Source organism: Numenius arquata, chromosome 3 (genome assembly GCF_964106895.1).
Source record: "Numenius arquata chromosome 3, bNumArq3.hap1.1, whole genome shotgun sequence".
NCBI lineage: Eukaryota > Metazoa > Chordata > Aves > Charadriiformes > Scolopacidae > Numenius > Numenius arquata.
In genome coordinates, this window is record NC_133578.1 from 43,316,257 (window position 1) to 43,340,378 (window position 24,122).

At 43.7% G+C, this 24,122-nt stretch overlaps 1 protein-coding gene across 1 annotated transcript in view; it reads right to left on the minus strand.

Annotated features, from left to right (window-relative positions):
* Positions 1-22,772, minus strand: part of HDAC4 (histone deacetylase 4) — a 280,629-nt gene extending 257,857 nt beyond the window's left edge. Inside the window, exon 1 of the mRNA XM_074145465.1 lies at positions 22,712-22,772. The gene's annotated coding sequence lies outside the window, so the exon portion shown is untranslated. The remainder of the gene's footprint in view (positions 1-22,711) is intronic.
* Positions 22,773-24,122: the final 1,350 nt, after the last annotated feature.

A 24,122-nucleotide genomic window follows, 5' to 3' on the forward strand; every position in this document is an offset into this window, starting at 1 on the left:
TTTAGCACACGGTTTGGTCTCCAAAAGCCATGGAAACACCCATTTTCCAAAAAGCACTATCACCAATCCTTCTGCCTGACACTACAGATAAAATACCAATAACAAGATTTTTCCCCCTCCCCCCCGCCCCCCCCAAATCTACCAGGGTATTGGGTTCCTTGCTACATTAACAGTCAAGGAGCGCTCAATTTAATCCCATATGCTCCGTGTAAGATGATGACAACATCATCTTGATGCTTGCTTGGATTCCTACTCGTAACATGTAGCCTGCAAACAAGCCAATGCTGCAGCATGCACGTGCTTTGCACAAACTCACAGATGTAATAAGAGGCAGTGCCTCTGTTGGACCTTATTGATTTATTGATTAAATCTCTCCTTTGACAACAGATTCCAAACTTTACCCAGAGGAAAAAAAAAAAAAAAAAACCACACACACCTGCCTTTGCTTTTCAGGAGTTGTTTAAAAAATACTGCCAATATAGGATGTACACAGGAAAAGAGCACGGGACAAGGAAGAGGCATATAGCTGTTTGAAAACAATAATAATTTACTGTGACCACAAAATTATTTACTGCATCTTTATTTAGAGCAGCAGCATGTGAAACAGTCTCTCGGGCTGATTCTTCTCTCTAGGGACCATGTCACCAGAGCCACCACTTTGCAAGACAGCAAAAACAGTGGCAGTAGTCCTGAGGACCCACACAGTCCTTCGACAACATCCCTTCAAATCCTGCTTCTCGAGCAGAATACAGTTTTACTGGATCTGCCCGGGGAGACCAGGTTCCACAAGCATTGCCCACTTCCAGAAGTGCTAGTTTTCCTACAGCTTCAACAATACTCAAAACAGACTTCTCCCAGAAAACATATTTGCAAGCCTCAAACATCATCAGACAACCTCTCAAATAGTTTTAAGTCTCTGAAGACAGTGTTTCTGTCTCTAAACACATACTGCAGAAATAACAGGCTGCACTGTAAAATACACCATTAGTGTGCATTTTAACATTCAGCTGTGGACAAAAGAGCAGCTAGAATACCATGGCAGTAATAGAAAATAAAAATAGAACAGCAAATTTGCTGCAGTGTTAGCCCAGTTCCTCCAAAATCATGAATATTTTGTGCAAATCTGGATGCTCCCCCTCAATTTCCAAGCACACAGTGTAAGAGTTTCAAAATAAGAGAAGAAAAAAATAAAAAATTGTGAGAGATGTGGTATAAATTCCTCACAGAGGTGAAGCAGATTGTAAGTCTTCAGAACAGAGATGACATATTACAGTGATGCAAAATCATGATTAATATAGTGAAGTCACCAATTACTGTTTTCCATCTACTTCTTTCAGAGCAAGAAGGTTTCCCATTCTTCTGGAGAGAAGTTGGGTGGACACAGAATGGAGGGAATGTATCAGAAAAGATACTTTGGATGGAAAGTTGAAGCAGAACACATTACATGGTTCTTCGTAGCTGCGCTAAGAAAACCTGACAGGGTGCTGGAGCAAGCAACAGTTTTTCTGAAAAAAAAAAAAAGCAAACGGACAAACTTCTTCAAAAAGAGGACAAACATCAAGTACTTCTGCACAAGGCCAGGAAACCCACCAGAGAAGTCACTGGCCACAAGAGAGTGTTTCAGAGAAGTGTCACCATGTCCTGTTGTTAAACGCCTCCTAAAGCACACCTTCCTCGATGCTGCTGGAGAACGTCACAATCAAGTACTTTTAAAGACAAAAGCCCACCTACAGAGTCACCAAATCAACTCAATTCTGCTTTGTCTTACGCTGACATGACAGTCCCATCTTGCAAAACAAAGTTTATTCCGTATAAGTTTCTGTATTGCACCAAAATGGCATAACAAACTCTTAATTAGTTTTCACGGAAGTGGTAAGCACACCTGTATTCATTAAGGTAAAGAAAACACTCAAGTGAACTGGCAGGTGGAAGTATCTACACAGCACTCGGGTACCCACAGGGAAGAACAGAGAGCAAAATCAGTTTGAGTACGTGAAGCCTTCATTACAGTTAGAAATCTGTAACTAATAATTAAACAGAATACCCAACCTAATACAGCTGTTAGAAATAGCTTCTCACCGATAGTACACCAGGTACGTAGGTGTCACAGTTAGTACTCATCCAGACTGACCAGTCTAACCATTATTACCAGGGCATCCCATCTTTGCTAAACTCGTCGTTTCCATACTCTTACCTTGCAGTAGCAAAACCAGAGGTACCTACCTTTAAGATCAAAAGCTCAACACAATGATTCAAATGTACTAAACATCTAAGAAATTCCCCAGTACTTCAAGGAATTAAAACACAGTACGTTTGTTTAGCAAATGCTGACATTTCAATGCCAGCCATTACAAGCGCTACTCTCACATGACAGCCTGGAGTAGAACAAATATTGTGTTTCCGCCTCTCCCTTAAACTTCCATTTTCAAATACACACTGTGAAGATTTATATGCTCACATTAAACATTTTAACTTTGTGGCAGGTTCTATACGATGTAACATTCAGAAAGAGATTCAATCTTTAAGTGCATTTGTCCTAAGTGTTAAATTACAGTATATGTACATTAAGACTTCAAGAATAACCAATACCTACCCTGTATTTACACAGTTCCTTCAGGGAAGGCTGTAATACACTGCTAGACAGTCCCTGGTAGTTGCTTTTGGAGCAATCCTGCTATTATTTCAGGCAATGGCTTGTTAAGGAAGCCCTTGCAATATAAGCAGTGCTATACATGCACTGAAGTCACGATCAGACAGTAAAAGAAAACAAAATGAACAGCAGCAACAAACGGCAAGACACTATTAACTAATTGTGAGCTACTTTATTAACAGAGAAATAATCCACAGCTATTCAAGGGTGGCAAGCCTATACAGAAATAATTAATCTAATTATGTGTAGCAGAAATTATCAATAAAAATAATCAAGAAAAATTGCTTGCTACAGTTTCATACCCATTTGCTTCTTATTGTCAAGAAACACTCCACTACTCATGTCCACGGCACGCAGATTCCTTAAGTAAGGCTGCCTTTTCCAGTTGTGTAAGTCCCAATGTCCAATTAGCCCAAACTGAAAACACATGGAACACTGACATTTCAGTAGAAGCGAAGACCTCTTCACCAACTTTAATGTTAAATTAACACATACCTGCTACTATTAAAGTTTGCCCCTAGCAGAAGTCTGCAAATTTTCCTCGCTAAGCTTTAAACCAAAGACTATTTGGAAAAATATGCCTTTTACATATTCTGCACAAAATCTCTCATGGTACCATCTATAGACACTTTCGCAAATTACCGCCTTGATCAACAGTTTCAAAGCCACTTTGAAAGCTGAAGGTTCTTCCATGTCCTAAAAAGAAAAAGCTTAGATCTTCTGATCAACACCATGAAACCCCAGAAGTTCCTGTGGTCCTTCTTCATTGCTAGGAGTACACAAGAGTATTAACATTATTTCTGCTTCCACAGATTTCACACCAGTAGCGATACCACCGGGTAGCTGAAGAGGGGTTCTGCTCATATCTCCTCTATTTTTGGACCTCAAGAAGTACTGCTGTCAAAGCAGCGTCTCAAATACACATAAAAGTGAAAAAACAAGACTTTGATGAGTGGACCTAAATCCTCCGATGCATAACCCAAGACTCTGAACTAAAGATCATCTTTAGGAACCCGAGCAAATATGGAAATACCACATCATGTTCACCCTGTGGGAGCTCCAATTCAAAGTGGTCAACAGCTTGGAAATTTTTTTTTTTTTTTTTAGAGTCAAGCAGGAACACAGCTCACAGAAGAGCTGCAGATTCAGAAATGCAACTGACTGTGTGTAAAACCTGGGAATATGTAGATCTAGAAGATTACAGAGCCCTCCTCGACTAGCAAGACTCTGGCAGAGGGTCTGAAAGAGCAGGATGCTTCTGAGCTCGATCCAGTTTCTCAGCAAGAGCAGCAAGAACAAGCAGTCTCACAGATGGATCTGTGTGGGAGGGAGAAAGGATAAAAGTCTGCCTCGGGAGCGTGTTCCAGCTGCTACTGAAGCCTTGGAGGAGTCGGTACAAGTTGGCCAGTTACCTATAAAAATCTACCATCTTGGCTTTTTCTGAAGCCTTCTTCTTCCCCCATCCCATGCTTTTCCTCCATCCTAGTATTTCTGCATTTGAAAGAGCTCAAATCAGATAGCTGAAAGTAGCACTTGATAGGTAAATGAATATACTGTGAGTTTATGGATAACAACTGTCTCATTTCTTCATTCTTTCCTTGTAGATCACCCTAGCTATAATAATTCAAAAGCACAAAAATCAAAACTCCTTTTTAACACTTGACTGAAGTGATAAAAAAAAAAATGGTATATGCTTTTTAATCAAAATCCCCCTAACAACATGTTCAGTGCCAGGAAGGGTTTGTGTTACCAGCAGACAGCAAGCTCACTCCCATGCAAACTCCAGAACCCTTGAAACTTCCTCTTGATACCCGTGATCTAAACAACATTTTGATGACATATTAAGATCCCCTCCTAATTCGTGCAAATTAAAGTTTCGGCAACTCGTAAGGTATCCCCACATTTTAAAACTATCACTGTATCACTACACTAAACTCCCACTTGAGCAGTGCTGAGCTCTCTCTGCTTTGCTGACACCTGCGTGCTGTACCAAAGACATCAGCCAAACCCCCTCCCTCCATGCTGCCAGCGCAGCAGACACCAAGGGGGGAAAAAAAAACGGATCATGATAGAAAGCTCAGAAATCCAGACACCATTTTTCTGTAGACTTGCTCAATAATGCAGCTTTCAAACCAAGCCTTACTCTCTTCACCTGCTGATGCACACACACGCAGTCTTCCTTTCTCTTTCACACGGCTTGATACGGCCATAAAAAGGACACCGACACCTTTATGTAATTAGTTTTGGGGAACAACCAAAAACCTTCAGCTTGCCAACCACATTTTCGCTCTAGCTCAGCTTTCTCAACTGCTAAAATGAACAATCCACAATTCTTTACCTGGGGTCATTTTTCAAATACTCATATATAGGTAGGGAAAGGCAGACAGAAAAAAACATGTACCTTTTCTATTCACGTACTTCAGCTGTTACAGCCCACATCTGAACTTCTTGTTCTTTCTGACAAAGAATCAAAATTACTGGTCACTAGCTGTGCCTAACCCATCTGGTCTACCAGCATAAAATAGCTGAGTACATGTGTCATCAATCACTGTTAATTACTTCATTAACTTGAAAAAAGAAAATTGACTTTTTTTTAAAGAGCAAACATTGTTTAAGGTTAGTCTGGTTTGCCTTTTTTTTTAATTGAATGCTATCTGATTACCATGAGAAAATAATTTAATTTGAACACTAAAGCAACTCTGTCCCATAACTCGTGAAATTCTTTTGTCTCGTGAAACATTTCCCCAAGTTTCTTTTGGAACTGACTACATTGCAATGCTAGTTTTAACCAGCATTAAGCTTAACCAGCAAGTTAATTATGCGTGTTCTCAAATACCCCAAGCTCACTGCCCAACGGTAACTGCACCAACTGCACCGCCATTCCCACCTACTGCCACTACGCTTTTTAACCTGACCTTTGTCACGCTCTTGGAAAGAAACATGCCTCAAGGCCTCCACAAACAAGTTGCATCACTTTCAAGTGGACATTTAGCCTTCTGCTGTTCGCTGCAAAATAGTCACACAAAGAGAGATATTACAACGGTTTGTGCATTTTAATCTGCAACACAGATACCCAAATTTTTTTTTTGTCATGGAAAAAAGAAAAAAAAAAAAATAGAACAAGTGTTATCATGCTAACAGCACGTACTAAAATCAGTCAAGATTTATACAGCATGATGCAAACATTCCCCTGGACTCTCCCACTGCTTCAGAGGCTGGACTGGCTCACCCCCTGAAGATCTCAGCCCCACTCTACCACTTTCCTCTCCTCCTACCCAGAACACGAGGTCCCCTCTCTTCCAGACAGAAGGGTCCCTCCATGCCCCGACGCCAACTCACCAAGCCTCCTCCAGGCACGCTGTCTGGGAACAACAACTTAGCTTGGTTCTTTATTACATTTTTTTCATGCTCCCATTAAGTTCCTTAAACAGTCATTGCCAGCCTTCAAAAATCTATTTTGTTTGAGAACAATCCAATGCCACTTTCTAAATCTAGAATGACACACGCTCCCTACAGAAACACCTCTAATGCGGCTGTATTAAGCCACTGGCAGGAACGGACTGCCAGCTGCCAGCGTTCATACACACCCCCCCTTCGCTCCTGAACCCCATCTCCCCCGAGCCTGCCCCACAGAAAAGGGGCTGTGCTTGCCAAAATAAGACTGCAGGCAAGCGTGCAGACCTCGGGTAAGCACCCGCAGCTGGCTATTGCACAGTTCAGGCAACAGCGTGCCCTCACCCGCAGAAGCCAGCATCGTGGGATCCAAAGTTTACATTTTTATGTTTTATTGCTTCTTTCTTAAACTGAACGGTAATACTGTTACCGCACACTGCACTTCTCACAGCAACGCAGTAATTCAGAGCCCAGGCCTAACGGACTCGTGTCACTCTTTAATTTCTTCTTCCAATGTGCCTCTGCTTTCCTCCAGTCAATAAAAATGTGTTACAGTGTATAACTGTAGTGCATCATGTATTTGCATATTTTCTTACTCAAAGGATCTTAACCAGGGCATCACTTAGACCCAAATTTTATATACAGGCATAAAGGATGCTGCATGGAAGAGAGAAAAAGTAAAAATAAAAAAATACAACTTTGCCTTTAAAGTGAAATATAACTTTTTATTCTTTATTGGAAAAACCTTTTCTCCTCTCATCATCAGCACATGAAAAGAGATGCTGACACACACCTGTAAAAGCATGACAGAGCTGGCAGTCAAACACTGAAATTCAAGTAACTGGTGATACTAAAAGCTACGTCAACAGTTGCTTTTGCCACATAAAAAACTTTAAACAATAGCTAGATTATTTTTTTCTTTAAATGGTGTGTGACGTGTGTGTTAGCAGTGATTTTTTTTTTTCTCTCTTCCGGAAAAATCCAGAGAACCACCTTTGCTTTCAGGGAACACGCTGCTTTCAGGCTGAGGTCTGTCAGGCAGGGAATCAGGCAGCAGAGCCAGCTCCCCGGGGACCATCCTGCTGCTCAGGGATCATGCCCGAAGCACACAGCATCACCCTGCGGGACACAGGGCAGGCCTGGGCACGCTATTCGGTCCCTGGTATATCTGCCAAAGCTGCTGAGACTTCAAGCACCAGTCTGCTGGTAACCTACAGGGCAGCAATCCCCACGGGAAGCTAAAGCAAATGTATGCCTTTGTATTTGCAGGGGTTCCAGATTTTCCACTCACTCCCTTTTTAAGTTACAAGTCACACTCCTGAGCCACAAACATGGCCGGAATAGGTAATTAATCACCAGAAAAACGTAAATTCCTATGTTGAAATACTTAAAGTGGGGTTAAATTTTTGATGATCAACACCAACCTTTAATAAAAACTAGAATCTTCTGTCAAATATTGTAGATGACAAGCAAGAAAAGCAAGGAAGGAAAAACTGACATTACTCATACTTCAGGGTTTTTTTCTTTATTTGTTTTATAATACTGTCAAAGCAAAAAAGGGCAAAGCCTTTTAAAGTAGTACTTGCAGGTTACCTTTAGAGAGATACAGGCCACCAAACTTTTGAGAGTTCACTTACCAGGTGTTGCTTCCAACACACGGGCTGTTACTTAAGTCAGGGTGAAGGTAGAGCTCCCTTTACCTTACGATTTAGACCACATTTTATACAGCCCATTTTGTCCGTTTGCACAACACAAACACAGCAAGACAAACTGGAATCGTTTCTTGAAATACAAAAACTGGACGGTAAAGCCACAAAAACTGGGACATACTTCAAGGACTGATACCGTATCTGCCATGGGGATTTTTTTTTAAGGTAGATATTAAAACACTCTCAGTTGTCAGTTGAAAAGACAGACTTCAACTCGGTATCCTCAAGGATGCCTTAAAGCCCTCGCTTAGATATGCAAGGATTCAAATTCCGTTAACTTTCTATGATCTAGATTACAGTTTATACTGCTGTTTATGGCTTTACATACTACAAGGAGTATACACAATATTCTTCCCTGTAAGATATTCCTCTTTCAGGACAGATATCAAGCTAAGTAATGTAAACCTACTTTTGTCCCTCTTCAGCCTATCTCTCAATGATTAAAACACTAAAGCACAAACCTCAGGGTCTTTCATTCTGACTTCTGGGGCTTGAGTTCTTGCACCTCTGCAGGCTCCTAAATATCCTCCTTAAACCTTCATGCTAACAGCTTTCACTACCGCACCAAGAGGAATTGCTTGCCTTTCAAGACGAGGTGCCAAAGCTCTGCTGTGCAGAATCTCCTTTCACTTCATCACCTGCTACATCCAATACTCTAAATAAATGAACAGGAGAGAATAAAAGACACTTTCAAAATCTTTGGTTTTGTTGTTTTTAAATGTTAATCTTGATGAATCTTCTGTTACCACTAACATAACAATTAATAAGTTACATTATGCCAGAGGAAAAAAATGGTCTGATAGCCATTGCTAGCAACCACCTCTAGCTAACACTGTGGTCGCTTTCTGTAGGAAGCCACTGAAAATGCAAAGCTAGCCACGGTGCACTACGAAAGACAAGTAACCCCTTTGGATTTTCGTCGTTTCTGAAAATTTACATTTCAGCACCAGTTTTAAATTCTAGCAACAGTACGCAGCTGCTGCAAAGCAAACGTGACTCCCTGTTACCTCCAAACCCTCTGCATGCAATGCACACTCCAAGGCTGGGGCAGGGGGAGGAGACTGTCAGAATTATTTTTTTTTCCCCAAAGTGGAATGGGGAGATAAGATCAAGTGAAAAGGAGCAGAGGCTGCTGACATATCTAGATGCACAGAAGTCAGTAAACAGGCAAACAGCCATTTCTACCTGGAGTGCAAGAAGGCAGTAACATTCAAAATCAACTTCAATTCCACTAAAATATATTGCGTTAAAGCAACAGAGACAAGTCCAGCACAGATCTATCCAGAACGGTTCCCTTTGACCAAGACAGCTTTACTTCTTATTCAAGGAAATACTGAACAAAGGTTCCTATTAAAAAAAAAAAAGGTTCAACTTTGAATATCACAGTATTTATGAATAACTTTGGACATTTACTTCTTAGTACTCTAATTTGGAAGTACTATTAAAAAACTCTATATAAATCTGTAAACCACCGCCCTGACAAAGCTGCATCAATTATCAGTTACAAACCCTTCCACAAACCAGGAAAGAGCTTGTTGCCCAGAAGCCACAAACAGCAAATTTCACACCAGATTTCAGAGAGAGGAGAAAATAAAGGCTGTATTGACCATACATCCCTAAAGACAGATATTACAGAGCAAGAACTGAAGTTTACGTGACTTGATAGCAAATGATAAATTCAGACACTAAGAGCTGTTTCAAAAGGGCAATACTTGGACATCCATCTGTTGTCCTTGATGTTCTGAGAGGGAGACACACCAAGCAGAAATGTATATATTTATAAGAAAATACAAAATATATTTTTTATATATATATTTATAGGAAATATATGCAAAATAAATAGATACCTATGAAAACACCAGAACCAAAGAAAGCATTTCTTTTTATTTTCACTTCATTTTATCTGCCTACTACCTCTGAATCAGAGAGACAAGCTCAAAGGCCAGTGCTGGATATAGCCTGAGACATGCATTTTGCATATTTATAAGCAAGAGTGAAAGCAGCTCTTCCCTACTATGGCAGGGACCGAACTCGGGTTTAGTAACTTATTTCATTCAACGAGCACGTTTCCCAAAAGAAGAAAAAAAGCACTCCATCTAGGACACCTGCTTGACAGCTCTTGGCTTCTCTTCTGAGATGAAGTACATGGGGAAGTCAGCTACCTAACAAGCATGTGGAATTTCAGCAATTGCCAGTATCAAAAAAATAAATCTGTACAAAAGGTAGGAAGATGCGGGGGGAAAAAAAAAAAAAAAAAAAAAAAGCCTCCCACATACAGCACAATACAACAGAAACAATTTACCCAGAAATGTAAGCCACTGCAGAGAGTTTAAAGCAACCTACAACTCTCCAAAAGCAGGACTTGTTGCCAGCAGTGAGGATTCAGATACTACCACCTGCAGGAAACCATCTCTAGATCTCTCCATACCTGTGGTAAACTTTAACATATCAATTTAACAAGAGACGACTCAGCAAAACTCACAGCACTGAAGCTGCTGAAGAAAGATTATGACAAAGCATGTTTGCTGGCAGGGAGGCTAAATGGAGACACAGAAAGGTTTTGCGAGGACCTGCTCCAGGAGAGGAGAGCCACACGAACAGGAGGGGAAGAGACGATGTGATTGCGAAATGCCAGAGGATGGAACACCTACGCTCAGTACATGCTCTTTCCATCACAGCCACCCCAAGCACAGTCACCGCAAGCCCTACTGCCCAGAAATCACCTGGAGACACGGCTTGCGCTCTTTCTCATTTCCTAGTCCTCCTGCAGCTGCAGGAAAACGTTAGTACCTTTTCCTATATTTGCTTGAATTTCACACCCACGCTTGTTGGTTGGCTACAGCATATGCTCAGAATGCAGTTATCCATATTCAGAGGCTGTAATAATTTAGATTTTCATTGCCAGTGTTAAGAACAAGCCTCAGAGCTATAAAGTGAGGCCCTGGAATTTAAATATATGATAACATTGTAAATAAAAGGAAACAAATTCCTTAAGGAAAACGTTTTCACATGCCAGATTAGTTCCCAATAGTAACTGCTCTGCTTTGACAAGAGATAAATATTTACAGTCTAAAACAGAGAACACCTTGTGTTGCAATACTAGGAATGCAAGCCTCATCAGTCCCCAGTATACTTAAGAGGTTACTTTGATTAGTTTTTAAAAACAAAAACAAACAAACAAAAACCAACAACAAAACCAATCTGAGTACTTAGAAGCTTAGAAGCACACACATTAGTCTGCTCATTTACACCATCAAAACAAAAAAAATGAAGGTAGTCATGCAGAGAAATTGTCAAACATACTGAATCCAGAACAGATTTTCACAAAAGGAGACCTCATCCCCCAGGGAATGCAGGCAGTTTACAGCAAAAGTATAAATTATTGCCAAGAATATGCTGCCTTTTTTTTAATTATTATTTATTGAAATATAATCTAACTTGCTCCTCTTTAAAGTTGCTCTAGTGAATGTAGACACTGAAGATTTTTCTTACTGGGGCAAAAAGGCAGCGAGGACGATCAGATGTCCATACCAAAATCCTCAGATTGGAGGATACCACACTGGGAATACCCTCAAAAGAAGGAAGAGAAAGCTCAGGCCCCAGTTCATCAGGCTATCTCTCAGCTTCCAAACCTCCTGGCTTCATCAGCTCCTTCCAGAAAAAGAAAGAATGTGAGGAATGTCATTCATAATGGCACTTAGGAAGATCTAGGAATTGAAAGTATACAATAACTGATATCCTTCTCATGAGGAGGGGTGATAAGCCCCGTGCAAAGATGCTCTCATTTCTGGCATTAGAGAACTGTGTCTCAAGTTGCTTGGGTTTTCTGCCATTTTAGAGGAGGTAAATACCTGACCAAAAAAATAAATTGCATTCATGTTTATGTAGTGTCTATGCAGTCCCAACTCCAACTTCTAACAGGACCTGCACAAGGACAGCCTAGTTTGGCTATTACACTACAGGATTTCATATCTGGAGTGTTATATTCATCACCCAACTGCTATTTTGGATTTTATGGCACACATCCTTAGGAGTGCGGCAGTCTGGCTGCCAGCAGGCTTACAGAAGAGGTCGATGTCTATCTCAGAGTCTCAGTTTTCCTACTTCCTTCTCCTCTTACAATGGAATTATTACCTTGCGCAAAATTTTCCTACTTTGACCTTACTCACACCATTACTCTGTGATACCATCTCCGCAGTCAGTTCAGTGTTCTGCCTTATGTTCTGTGCACAAGTTCTTCATCTGCTCCCTGCTTTCAGCATGCCTGGACACCAGTTTATTTTTAGACCAGCATTTTTATAGCAAAGACCAGAAGCAGTACACTTCCAGTGCCAAACTGAATTCACCTGAGATTTCTAATACTGTCAGTAATTAACATAAGGACACTTTAATCTGATGGTCATAGAAAATTGGTACTAGCTACATGTCTGCCATCCAGGACCACTGTCAATCCCTGGGCACTCACTGCAGCGCTCTCCCATCTGCCCCACACCACCACCCCCAGGTTACCAGGCAGTTCACAAAGATCAGCCCAACATTGCCCTAAAGGGATTCATACCATTCACCTCTCCATCAAAAGAATGGATCGTGTTTTGTTTTTTCATGTGTGTGCAAGCTTTCTGCGCTGAGAAGGATTTGATCCACCCCACCAAACACAGCAACAGCTATCTTTACACTTGCAGTGCAACAAACCAGACACAAGAATCAGATTCATCGGGTACCACCACCACCTATTTCTGTTTACAAAGCACAGCCTAGTACAGGAAACATCAGCAAAAGGTACCCACATACAGCCACAGAGGTGAACAAGACCATGTAATCCGTGTAAATCCATCCAAAACCAGCATGGATTGCTCATAAATTTCCACAGTAAAAGCCTTTTCTGTTTTCAACAATTCACAGTATGTGCTCATGAACAATAGTTCAACTTACAAGGCCATCTTCTTCAAGGTATACCGTAGCCAAGAACAGTTACACTTTGTCCTGAAATCACATCAACACACACATCAACATAAGCCTTTTTGTCTACTGATCCAGAAGTATCTAGCTCTTCTGCATTACGCTAGGTTTGATAATGTGTAATATAAAAACTCAGATTCCCGTTCTCTGTCACAAGTTTCTACTTTTTGCACAGCTTCAAGCAAGAAGTATATTCCCTAATGCTAAGATTTCATTCACAATTATGATTAAGCCATCATCAAACGCTGCGTTCAAGGCACGGGGTGCAGACGAGGCAGGAGCCTTTCCCCTGTGCAGCGCACAGCACTGACCTCTGCACAGGGATGAAGAAAAGCCCAATAGAAAGGCAGGCAAGTACAGCCCCCAACAAAGCATTCGATACCTACCGCATGCAATCAGAATAAATACCCTGCTGTTCACTTCTAGCCCTCTCCCTCCTCCTCTGGATCATGCTTCCAGGCTAAAAATCCTGTGAGAGGCACCCTTCACTCCAATGAAATGAAGACGTCGCTTCATTTCAGCCTCCACCGGGATGTGACAGCACGTAAGAACTGCAGCAAATAAGTAAATAAAATTTTCTCCCAACTCATCACCATTAGGTTCAAACAGAAAATCAGTCTTGTGTAGGAGAAACGCACAAAAGAATCTACACAGAAAAATAACTTATTTCAGGAGGCTCATTTACATCAAGTAGGTGAGGAAAAACTGAAATGCAAATGCAGATCACAGTAGCCAATTTCTGTTCCAGTCCACTGGAAGGATCGGTTACTCAGTAGGATATTTAACACTAGATTCAAACATACTGACTGTGTGCGGGCTCTTCATCTTGCTCTCCCTTCGTCTTCATCACAGAATGAAGACAAGACACCAAGTTTTGAGCATACTCACTACCAAACATATCTGCACCTTGCTTTATCACACTGTTGCTGAGTAAGAGCAGCAACAACAGAACCAAACTTAGAGAATTTCCATTAATTTCTGACAGTAATCATCACCTACAGCAGAGGTGAGCTTTACAGAAATTCAGGGGTTGGTTTGTTGACTAACAGCAGAAAACAGCAACAGAAGACCACGGAGCAAGAAAGGGCTGTGCTTAGCACCAATAGCATCATAGGGAGCCATCTCTTTCACTCCCCCTGAAGATGCGACTGCAGCACAAACCACACTCAAACTGTGCCATCTCCTTGGGAAGGCAGCAGAAGGCAGCAGGAAACTGTACCTTACTTTCTTGCCCTCGCCAGTTTTATAAAGGGTGCCACCATTCGTCCCCTCCAACAAGACCTCCACAAGAATCACTATCTGGTATCTTCTGAGATATTCCAGAAAGACGCCCGTGCTCCCTTTTTCCCCAAACGTTCTAAAGAAACAAGCCAGGCTTCCCAGCAGGGCGTACATCGTGCTGTGCTGCAAGAGGCCAACTCCTGTGTCAGAGCCCTCCTACCTTGTTCACACCATGACTCGGAGAAGTCCCCTCCTGACTCAGCCAAAGCACTAGGTACAGCAATTTTTTTATTTTTATTTTTTGTTTAAAGTCTATGCTGGCTGGAGAAGCAACTCTTTTTTCGTTTGAAGAAATGAGTTCCACCTATGCAGTGCTCTAAAATATAAGCCAGCCTGCAGGAAAGCTCAGTTTTACTTATGAATTCTTCCAGGACCCCTCTTGCCTGAGAGCCTGTACCATAGGTCTCCCCTTTCCGCCGGTCCTTGGGTATTAAATAATATCTATATCCTTGCTTGTTTGCAGTTTGAGCCACTACATTCAAAGTCAAGGTCAATAGCCCCTCCTCCATCTCATCCCACCTCCTTCCAAATCAGCCAGCATTCCAAAATACCTGCCCCACTGCCGCTGTGGTTTCCAGAGCAGAGACTTTTCCTTTCTCACTGCCCGGCGCTACCAAGTTCTCAAGGTTAAAACTCACAGACTATTCCATTTTGCAGAATCCTCATCGTTTTAAAGGTGTTAATAGTGCACGTTTTCTTCACTTAACACGTTTGTGCATGTTATTTGAGCAGAAAAGCAAATCTCACTGCTTTACATTCTCTATGAACCTGCAGCAAGAAGGTAGGCCTTTTTATTTGTTTGTTTTTTGTTGGTTTTGCTTACTGCAGGAACTACCTGTATTTGGGATTTTAACAGAATCCAGAACAAACACTAACAAAAACTAGATGAGTGTAGCTCCTATGGGGAAAAATGTAACTTTCCTAATACTTTGACCAACATTCCCTTTCTGAATACTTGTTGGGTAGAGCATATAACAGAATTAATTCATTGTTTGAGGCTTACATTTTGGACCGTTTTCTTGGAGCGATGCAGACAAGATGGAAAGTTTTGTCAACACAACATCAGAACTACGTCGAACATTGTCCCACTGAGCAAACGCAACGTAAAGTATTTTAGCATATTAGGAAAACGCAACACAGTACAAGTATGTTAACTGACTAGAGATAGCATTGTGAAAGCTACAGGTTGAAGTAAAATGAAAACTCAAACGGGAAGACAACCTGGAAAACACTAGTAGAAAGGCGAACAGCGTAATGTGCTCATCTACTTTTGAACTTGAAGAGCAAATCTGAATATCCGCTTATTCAACACGAAACGCTCAAGGACATTAGTGCAGACACAGCTGTGATGCTACACCTTCCTACCGGTGCCCTCACGTGCAACCACAGAGAGAACAAAGCAGCACCAGTTCAGACAAGTACAACACCCTGCAAAACCTTGCACACTGGTACTAGTGACAGGCCAGTTCTGAATAACTGCTATTTCTCAAATTTAATTCAATGCAAATTATATCAGCATGCTAATGTCATCATGTGCATTTGACAAATGAAATTTGATTTTAAACAGAACGAGTCATAGTATACTAATGTTCACAGAATTTAACAGTAATTAAGTCTTACCGACAGACACTTCATTAAAGCATCAGTTCTTCAGCAAAATTAATAAAGTGAATTATTTCCTATGTGTGAAATATCAAAATTCTTCACTACTCATAAAAGATAAATAGAGTTAAGTTCACTTGGACAGAATCATAGAATTGCCTAGGTTGGAAGGGACTTCTTAGATCATCTAGTCCAACCATCAACCCAACACTGACAAAACCCATCACTAAACCATGTCCCTAAGCCCTATGTCTACCCATCTTTTAAATCCCTCCAGGGATGGTGCCTCAACCAGTTCCCTGGGCAGCCCATTCCAAGGCTTAATAACCCTTTCAGTGTAAACATTTTTCCTAATATCCATCCTAAACCTCCCCTGGTGCAATTTGAGGCCATTTCCTCTTGTCCTATTGCCTGTTCCTTGGGAGAAGAGACCAATCCCCACTTCTCTACACCCTCCTTTCAGGCAGTTGGAGAGAGCAATAAGGTCTCAGGAGGCCTCAGCCTCCTTTTCTCCAGGCTGAACACCCCCAGCTCCCTCAGCCTCTCCTCACAAGACTTGTTCTCCAGACCCCTCACCAGCTCCGTTGCCCTTCTCTGGACCCGCTCCAGCACCTCAACGTCTTTTTTGTGGGAAGGGACCCAAAACTGGACACAGCCCTCGAGGTGGGGCCTCACCAGTGCCCAGTCCAGGGGGACCATCACCTCCTGAGTCCTACTCACCACGCTGTTCCTGATACAGGCCAGGATGCTGGTGGCCTCCTTGGCCACCTGGGCACACTGCTGGCTCATGTTCAGCCCACAGTCCACCAACACACCCAGGTCCTTTTCTGCCGGGCAGCTCCAGCCACTCTGCCCCAAGCCTGTAGCGCTGCAGGAGGTTGGTGTGACCCAAGGGCAGGACCCGGCACTTGGCCTTGTTGAACCTCATCCCATTGGCCTCAGCCCATCCAGCCAGCCTGGCCAGATCCCTCTGCAAAGCCTTTCTACCCTCCAGCAGGTCGACACTCCCACCCAACTTGGTGTCGTCTGTGAACTGACTGAGGGTGCACTCCATCCCCTCGTCCAGATCATTGATAAAGATGTTGAAGAGAACTGGCCCCAATGACGAGCCCTGGGGGACACCACTCCTGACCGACCACCAACTGGTTTTAACTCCATTCACCGATGTCAGTGTTCACCAGAATGGAAGAGTGGCATGCTTAAAAAGATCATATAAAACAACACATTGCTACATTGCTAGTACCCAATCCAATACATTAATCTCCTACTCGTTATTTTATCCTATAACTGCAAAAAAAAACCCTTACACTACAATTTTCATCCAACAGCTTACTGGCTTGTTATAAAACATATAGATAAGCATGTCCATGAAAGGTGTAAAGGAGATCAAACTTGAAAGAAAGCTAGAAAGTGAACAAAGCAAACGCAAACAAGACAGCCAGATTATACCCAAGGCAGGGTCTTCAATTTATCGTTTCAACAAGTCACATCTGTGATACGGAGAGCTGAAAACTTGCCAGATGTTTTCCTAGACATCATCAGCTCGTGGGCAACACACTGCCACAGCAACACTTTGTCATACCCTATGGATTTGTCCAAACTGCTGTAATGATGCCCCAAAGAAAGGGGCATCTTCCTTCCTCAGACCTTGCATAAGCCACATTACCTGCACGCATCGCCTTCAGCCTCCGATTCCTCCCAACACCTCTGCAGCTCCTTTCTGGTCCACAGCCAAACTAAATGACTGTCCCAGAGGATTCTTAGGGTAAAATAAATTTAACAAAACCTAATCTCAACAAAAACCAGAAAGTCATTTCTTATTAGCCTAAGATCCAATTTGCAAATTCCAACTTTTTGGGTTTTAAATACTTCTTACACAAGGAACAAAGGTTCAGTCGTTTGATGAGGGCAGAAGGCTGACTGTGCCCATGACCACAAGTCAACACACTTTCTTCTGCACTAGTAGATAGCAGTTTGAAACAGATTTTAATCAAACTTTTCTGAAGTAATATCCAATAGGAAATCTGAAGGAAAAAGAAAAATGAAGTTGATCAAGATGTGCCCAGTAATGAATGCCATGAAAAAAAAGGCTTGAATTTTTATAGAGGAAGGCCAAGCTGTAATTCCTTGCAAAAGGAAAACCACAGAAGCTTTCCAAGATATTTTACCATCTTTTCCTAATTGTTCACTTTTTCAGCATCATTATGTAACCTCTGTGTTTTCTCCTGCTCCTCTACCCACTTATTTTACCCATTTCCTCCTCCCCCAAACAACTTCTAAGTTTTGAAAGGCAACTCCTTTAAGGTAGCTAGAAATACAGTGCATATTTGCCTCTTCTCTCCTCTCAGTTCAAACTACCCGAGCCTTTCCAGTGAAGAAGCACTGCCCAAAATCTGCTTGCTATTCAAGCAAGTCCTGGCAATGACAAGCATCACTTCATGAATCATCTGTTATATATCGCCTTATCAACGTGGTCCACTGCAGGATAAAGTAAACCTGGCCCACTTCAGTTTTCTTCATAACACAATCAATGTGCAAGCGGCATTAATTACTAGAGCGGTCTGAGGAGTTGCCTCATCCAAGGACTCGAATATAGACACAATATGTATTAAGAGACCATCTAAATCGAATTGTAATGCTGAGATGCATTTTCCCCACCACCACACACAGCTTTTAAGTTTTTTTTTTAGAAGACTATTTACCGCTTTTACGAGGTAACAATATTGCCACATTTCTAATTATTAAAGCAGACAGCTTTAGTGTTTCTGCTGTTTCTCAGCTTAAACAATTTGAGGCAAAACCACGTATTTTTAGGTGTTTCACACAGACACACGCAACTACCCAGACCTCTGAGATCATCAAGCAAGCTGAGGAGAAGCAGGTTCCTTTCATTGCTTTGGAGCATTGGTATGCTTGGATGTGGGGAACCTGGCAGCAAAGCTAAGTTGCAAACAGAAGCCATCCACTAGGGAAATGAACTCAAAACTGAAAAACAATTTTGAATTCAGTGACAAGGCACATCCCATCAGCTTCTCTGTCCAGTAAAACATGCTTTTACAAAAGCACAAACTCAAAGGATTCCAGCAGCAGTCCGATAAAATTTAAACCCAATGGCTGGCCCTGGAGACTAGGTAGCAGGATTGAAAAAAGGTTACAGAAGAGCAATAGGATAACTGGAAACAAGCTAAAGGTAAACTGGAAGAGCAATGAAGTAGAAAATGACACCACCAAAGAAGCCAGCAAGAAGAATCAAGAATACTTGGCAAATATTTAATGAATGTCATTACCACTGTTCAAGTAACATGTTCAATTAATATTTCTTTGTGGTTTGTGACAAGCTTTGCCATTTGAAACAAGCCAGCAACAGATACTATTCAGCTAAATACACTATTCCAGTAATATTACTGTGTGTACTCAAGCATAGATGCAAGACAAGTAAAAATACGGTCCCAAGGGTTTGGAGTTTTATATTACACGTATATATATATATAGATATATGCACACACATACAATACCAAGGAACATTTATTTCCAGTAAATACAAATATACACAATGCCAAGGAGTATAACACAATCACTTCTTTAACTGGAAGAGGACACTGAAGAAATATTTTTACCCCAAGATTAAGTTGGCACAGCTGAGCAGTGAGCATTCAGGTTTTCAAACCCTGAAGAGAGCATCACATCAGCACACACGCCACTTAACCCAGATGGACGCACGCTAGTCTTGAGAAAACACAAGGACAACTAGTTACTGTGACCTTATAAAGGTATAAAGGCATGGCATGCAAGCATTAGAGGAATGCTTCAAATAATCCAAAATGCCAAAAATGAAGCCAGTAGTCCTTCAGTGGAGCATGCCCAATATTCAGCTCATCAAGAATATAAATGCCCCACATTAAATTGTCAGTTTTCCCTCCTTAAGGTAAGGCTGCACAGCAAGTTTTAAGAGACACTAAACATACTAACTCCTTTTAGCACAAGTTATTTGATAAGCACATTTGTGAGCAATTCATTTTAAAAGCTGTTGCCTATTCTCAGCTCTGGAAGGTGAAAAAAATTTGGCCTAGAATATTTGATGCTATCACCTACTATGTATTTGGTGGCAAGTTTTTCTCTCAACACTTTGTTTTAAATGTGTTTGGGCACATTTATTTATAGAAAGTCCTCCAGGCCTTTTGCAATCCAGATACCCCAAGGGTTCGGGAGGCAGCCTGGAGTTCAAGCCCTTGAATGCACTTCTTCAAGACAACCTACCACAATCTGCATCCACCTAAGTATCTCCTATCAGCTCTTGTTACTAGGTCACTTCTGAAGAATTTCATCAATCTGCAGGTGTCTGAAAACACACCACTGCTAGTTAAAAAAAAAAAAAAAAAAAAAAAAAAAAAAAACAACCAGAACCAAAACAACTCATTTTAAGTGCATGGTTGTTTTTCCCTTTTCTGCATTACTGGGACACCGCCTGTGAAACATGAGCAGAAAGTTGCATCTTGACCAATACAAAGATTAACATATACAAGATATTTCTTTTTCTGTGTTACTCTTTTTTTTTTTTGCTACTAAGTCTCCAACAAAAGGCAAACTAACTTCCACTAAGGAGTTCATCTGTATCGCACAACAGGACTTCGGTGTCCTCAACCTGCTATCTCCTAACCTGGGCTTCTCCAGAACTTCTTCACTGCTTTCTCTTGGTGCTGACCACAAAGTTCAGTAGCTCACACCTGCCAGTTTAATTCTACTTTAGGATAGTCTGTTGGAGATCACGCTACACAAGCAGAGACTGCTCAACAAACGTTTCCTCCCAAAGGAATAAGAGCTTCCATGCCACACATATGCTTTTCTTTCATGCCTCCATCCCATTAAGTAAATGACAAATTCCTCTGCTATTCTGAGGTAATTTTCAAAATGCATTTAATGCATTTTCTAATCTGCCCATTTTCTAAAGCCAAGTCCTGAAAGCAAACCCAAAGAAATTATAGGATGGGAAAGTTAAATTTGAAATATTTAAAGATTTTGGGATTTTTTTTTTTCCCTAGGTTCAGACAACCAAGGGCACAGCTTAATATCAACAACGGAAATCTGTCAGATGCGCATGCTAAAACATGCCATCCAAATATGAAGTATATAATCCTGGAAAGACGTGTTTTACACATTCCGCTTTATACAGAAAATCTGCAGTTGCTAAAACTTACTCTTTCTAACTGGGTGGCATTTTACATTTCCAAATGTAATTGAGTGAACATGTTGCCATGGTTACAGTAGGATTCTGCAATAACTTTGTTGCCTTATAATTGCTGTATATTTGTATACAAGCAGCTGAGCTTTCTTAATTCAATGCCCTCTTAACTCTTTCAGAGAGGCTGCGGAGTGACAATAGCAGCTTTTAGGCCGAAAACTCCATACAGCAGTGGTGGAAACATCCAAAACAATTAAAACTCAGTGCTGCAACAGACCATACAAAAAAAAAAAAAAAAAAAAAAAAAAACACTTGCCAAGAATCAGATTATTATATAAACTTCAGAGCTCCTTAGCTTTTAAAAATGTTGCTGTTAAAAAAAAAAAAAAAAAGTCCAATTCAGATAATTAACTCCAGGTAGCTTTTGGCAACAACCAAAAGCACTTTGACGGCAGCAAATACAGCACAAATCCCATTTATTGACAGTACATAATACCAGTAAATCAAAATGCATTGGCAAGGAGATTATTCACTCAACAGTGAAATTCACTGTAGCATGGACAGCCAAAATAATACTTGCTCTATCTCTTCAGTCTCAAATTAGCATTATGCAGATAACAGAATACAACTGTTGGAAACAAGCACAAAATAAAGCGGGCTGGATATCCCTGTTGAAGAAATGGGGAACACCAGAAAGCACCTATACCCCTTCCACCACCCTGAGCCACATGCCCCATCCCAGATTTATAAGCCATTTTCACATCCTGAATCCACCCACACCTTTCCAACACAGATCCCACTTCTTAGGAACATTTTTAGACCTGTAATCCAGCCTGGAATATCAGGCAAGCCTGTAACATGAAATATGCTCTTATGGCCAGAAAAAAAGCGTTTGCAGTGACAAGCCTAATTTATGCCAATTTTCCAAAGCAGGCTATTGACAAGCAAACAGCAACCAAAAAAAAAAAAAAAAAAAAAAAAGCCCAAACCTTTTACTACCACGAAACGCGTGCACAAAACAATTACGCAAGTGTTTTGAATAAAGGGGCAGGTTTACTTCCCTTTAAACCCTTCGCAGCACCGAGCTATAACGTAAAATAATTGTTACGTAAATACATTTGCTTGCATCTTAAGATGCCACGCTGCGTTCCCAACGCCACAGCCACCCAAAAGATAACACTTAAGGAGCTGATGAGGGATTGCACAGCATCCTGATAAATTCCTGCAGCAAAACCCCCACACAACCGCTCGGCAACACCTCCCTTTGCGCTCCTCCGAAGGCAGAATCATCTTTTTTTTTTTTTTTTTTTTTCTGTGTTAATTTATTGTCGCACAAACCAAGACTCCACATTTCGGAGCGGCACACACACACACACTCCATGCGCCTCCACCCCTTCCAAAATACCTATTTCGGAGGGAGAAGCCGCAGCCGGCGGCTGAGGATGGAGGGAGCCCTACCTCGGCTGAGACCTGTCATCCTCCCTCGCAGCCCAACATTACCTCAGGACTCCCAAAAAGCGCGGTGATGCTGAGGAGAACACCCCTCGTCTTACCCTCCTAGCTACAAAAGAAGCCGGTTTTAACCATTTATTTTGAGGGGGTCGGTGCCCCGGGCATCATCGGGGCGACCTCCTCGGCCCAGCCCAGGAGCCGCTGCCCCGTCAGGGAGCCCCGGGCCCCCCTGCGTGAGGCGCCTTCCTGCGGGGAACCCGGCGGGGCCACGGGCGGAGCTGGCCCCGACAGAAACTTTCCCCAAGTCCCGCGTTATTCCCGGGGCGGGGAAAGAACCGACCGCGGGCCGCGGCCCGCTCGGCGCCGCAGGGCCCCGCCGCGGGCGTCGCCCCCGCCGCAGGGCCGCCGTGCCCGCCCCGCCGCCCCCGGGCCCACGCCCTCCCCACAGCCTGCGCCCTCGGCCCGGCCGCCGCCCACGACACTCACAGCTGCCCGCATCGCTCCCCGCCGAGCCCCGCGCAGCACCGAGGCGGCGGCGCTGCTCGCCGGGGGGGGGAAGGGGGGGGGGGGGAGGAGGAGCCGCGGCCACCCGGGAGGGGAGGGGCAGGGCGGGTCCAGAGAGGGAGGGGGCGGAGCTTGCGGCAGCGCCGGTCCCACCCGCCTCATTCACAAAAACGCGAGCGGCGGGGCGGCCCACCGCGCTGACTGGGCGGGAGCGCTGCCTGTCACGCCCCCCCCCACACCACACACACCCCCCCCGGCCCGCCTACGGCGCCGCTCCACCCATGCCGAGTGCTGGCGCGCGGCGGCCCCGCCCCGCCGAGCGCACCGCCCAATCAGCGCGCGGCAGGAGCCGCCGAGTGGCTCAAATCCGCCCGCCACTACAGCACGGGCCAACCCGATTGGCGGCGGGAGCTGCCCGTCACCTCCCCCTCCAGCACCCTCCGCGCTTCACGGTCGGGGCACAGCGGCAAAACAGCCGCGCGCCGCCATCCCTTTAAGAGCCCAGCGGCCGGGAGAGGCCCTGGCGCAATTAAAAGCCGCAGGGCGGAAAAGCGCGCGGTCTTAAAGGGACCGCGTCGCAGGCAGCCGGTGGGGGCGGCGCGGCGCGGCCCGGCAGGGGGAGTCGGCGGGGCGCCGCGTACTGACCTGGGTGGCGGCGGGCGAGGCGGGGAGGCTGTGCGGCGGTAGCCCCGGCGCGGACACTGCGGCGCGCGCGCCACCAACGGACTCAGCCCGTGACGGGATCCGCCATCTTGGAATTTTTAGATGGAGAGTCACGTGGTGCGACCATTTTTCCCCTGGACCAATCAGGAAGCGCGGTTTATTTATAGCCTCAGCTCCCTCTTTTCTCCCCCCCCATCCCGGTGGGGGGAAGGGAACCAATCAGGCCACGCCCCGGGCTCTCTGGCCCCGCCCCGTGGCGCGCGGCCCATTGCCTAGGCAACGGCGCGGCCCGCGGGGGCTCAGGCCAGTTTCCGCCATGTCGGCGCTGGGCCCTCAGCCCTTCAGGGAGCGGCGGAGAAGCCCAGCCTGTGCCGGAGCACCCGGCCTGGAAGGCGGGATGGGAGTCCCGAGCGGGACTTGGTTGTCCGAGGCTAGCAGCTCCCGGGCAGGCTGGGACCCTCAGTTGGCAGCTTGGGCACAGCATCTGCATCTCATCTCCGCGCCGAAACGCAGCTGAGCGTCTGTCTGTCTGAACAGCTGGAGGGGAGCCAGGGAGCGTTTTCTTAGCACCATCCCTCCCGACTGGTGGCTTGGTCCTCACGCCGGTGCCCCACTCTGGTGTCAGAGAACACCGCTTAACCAACCTCATCTCTTTCTATGACCATGTTACCCACCTTCTGGATGGGGGGAAGGCTGTGGACGTTGTCTACCTGGACTTTGGTAAGGCCTT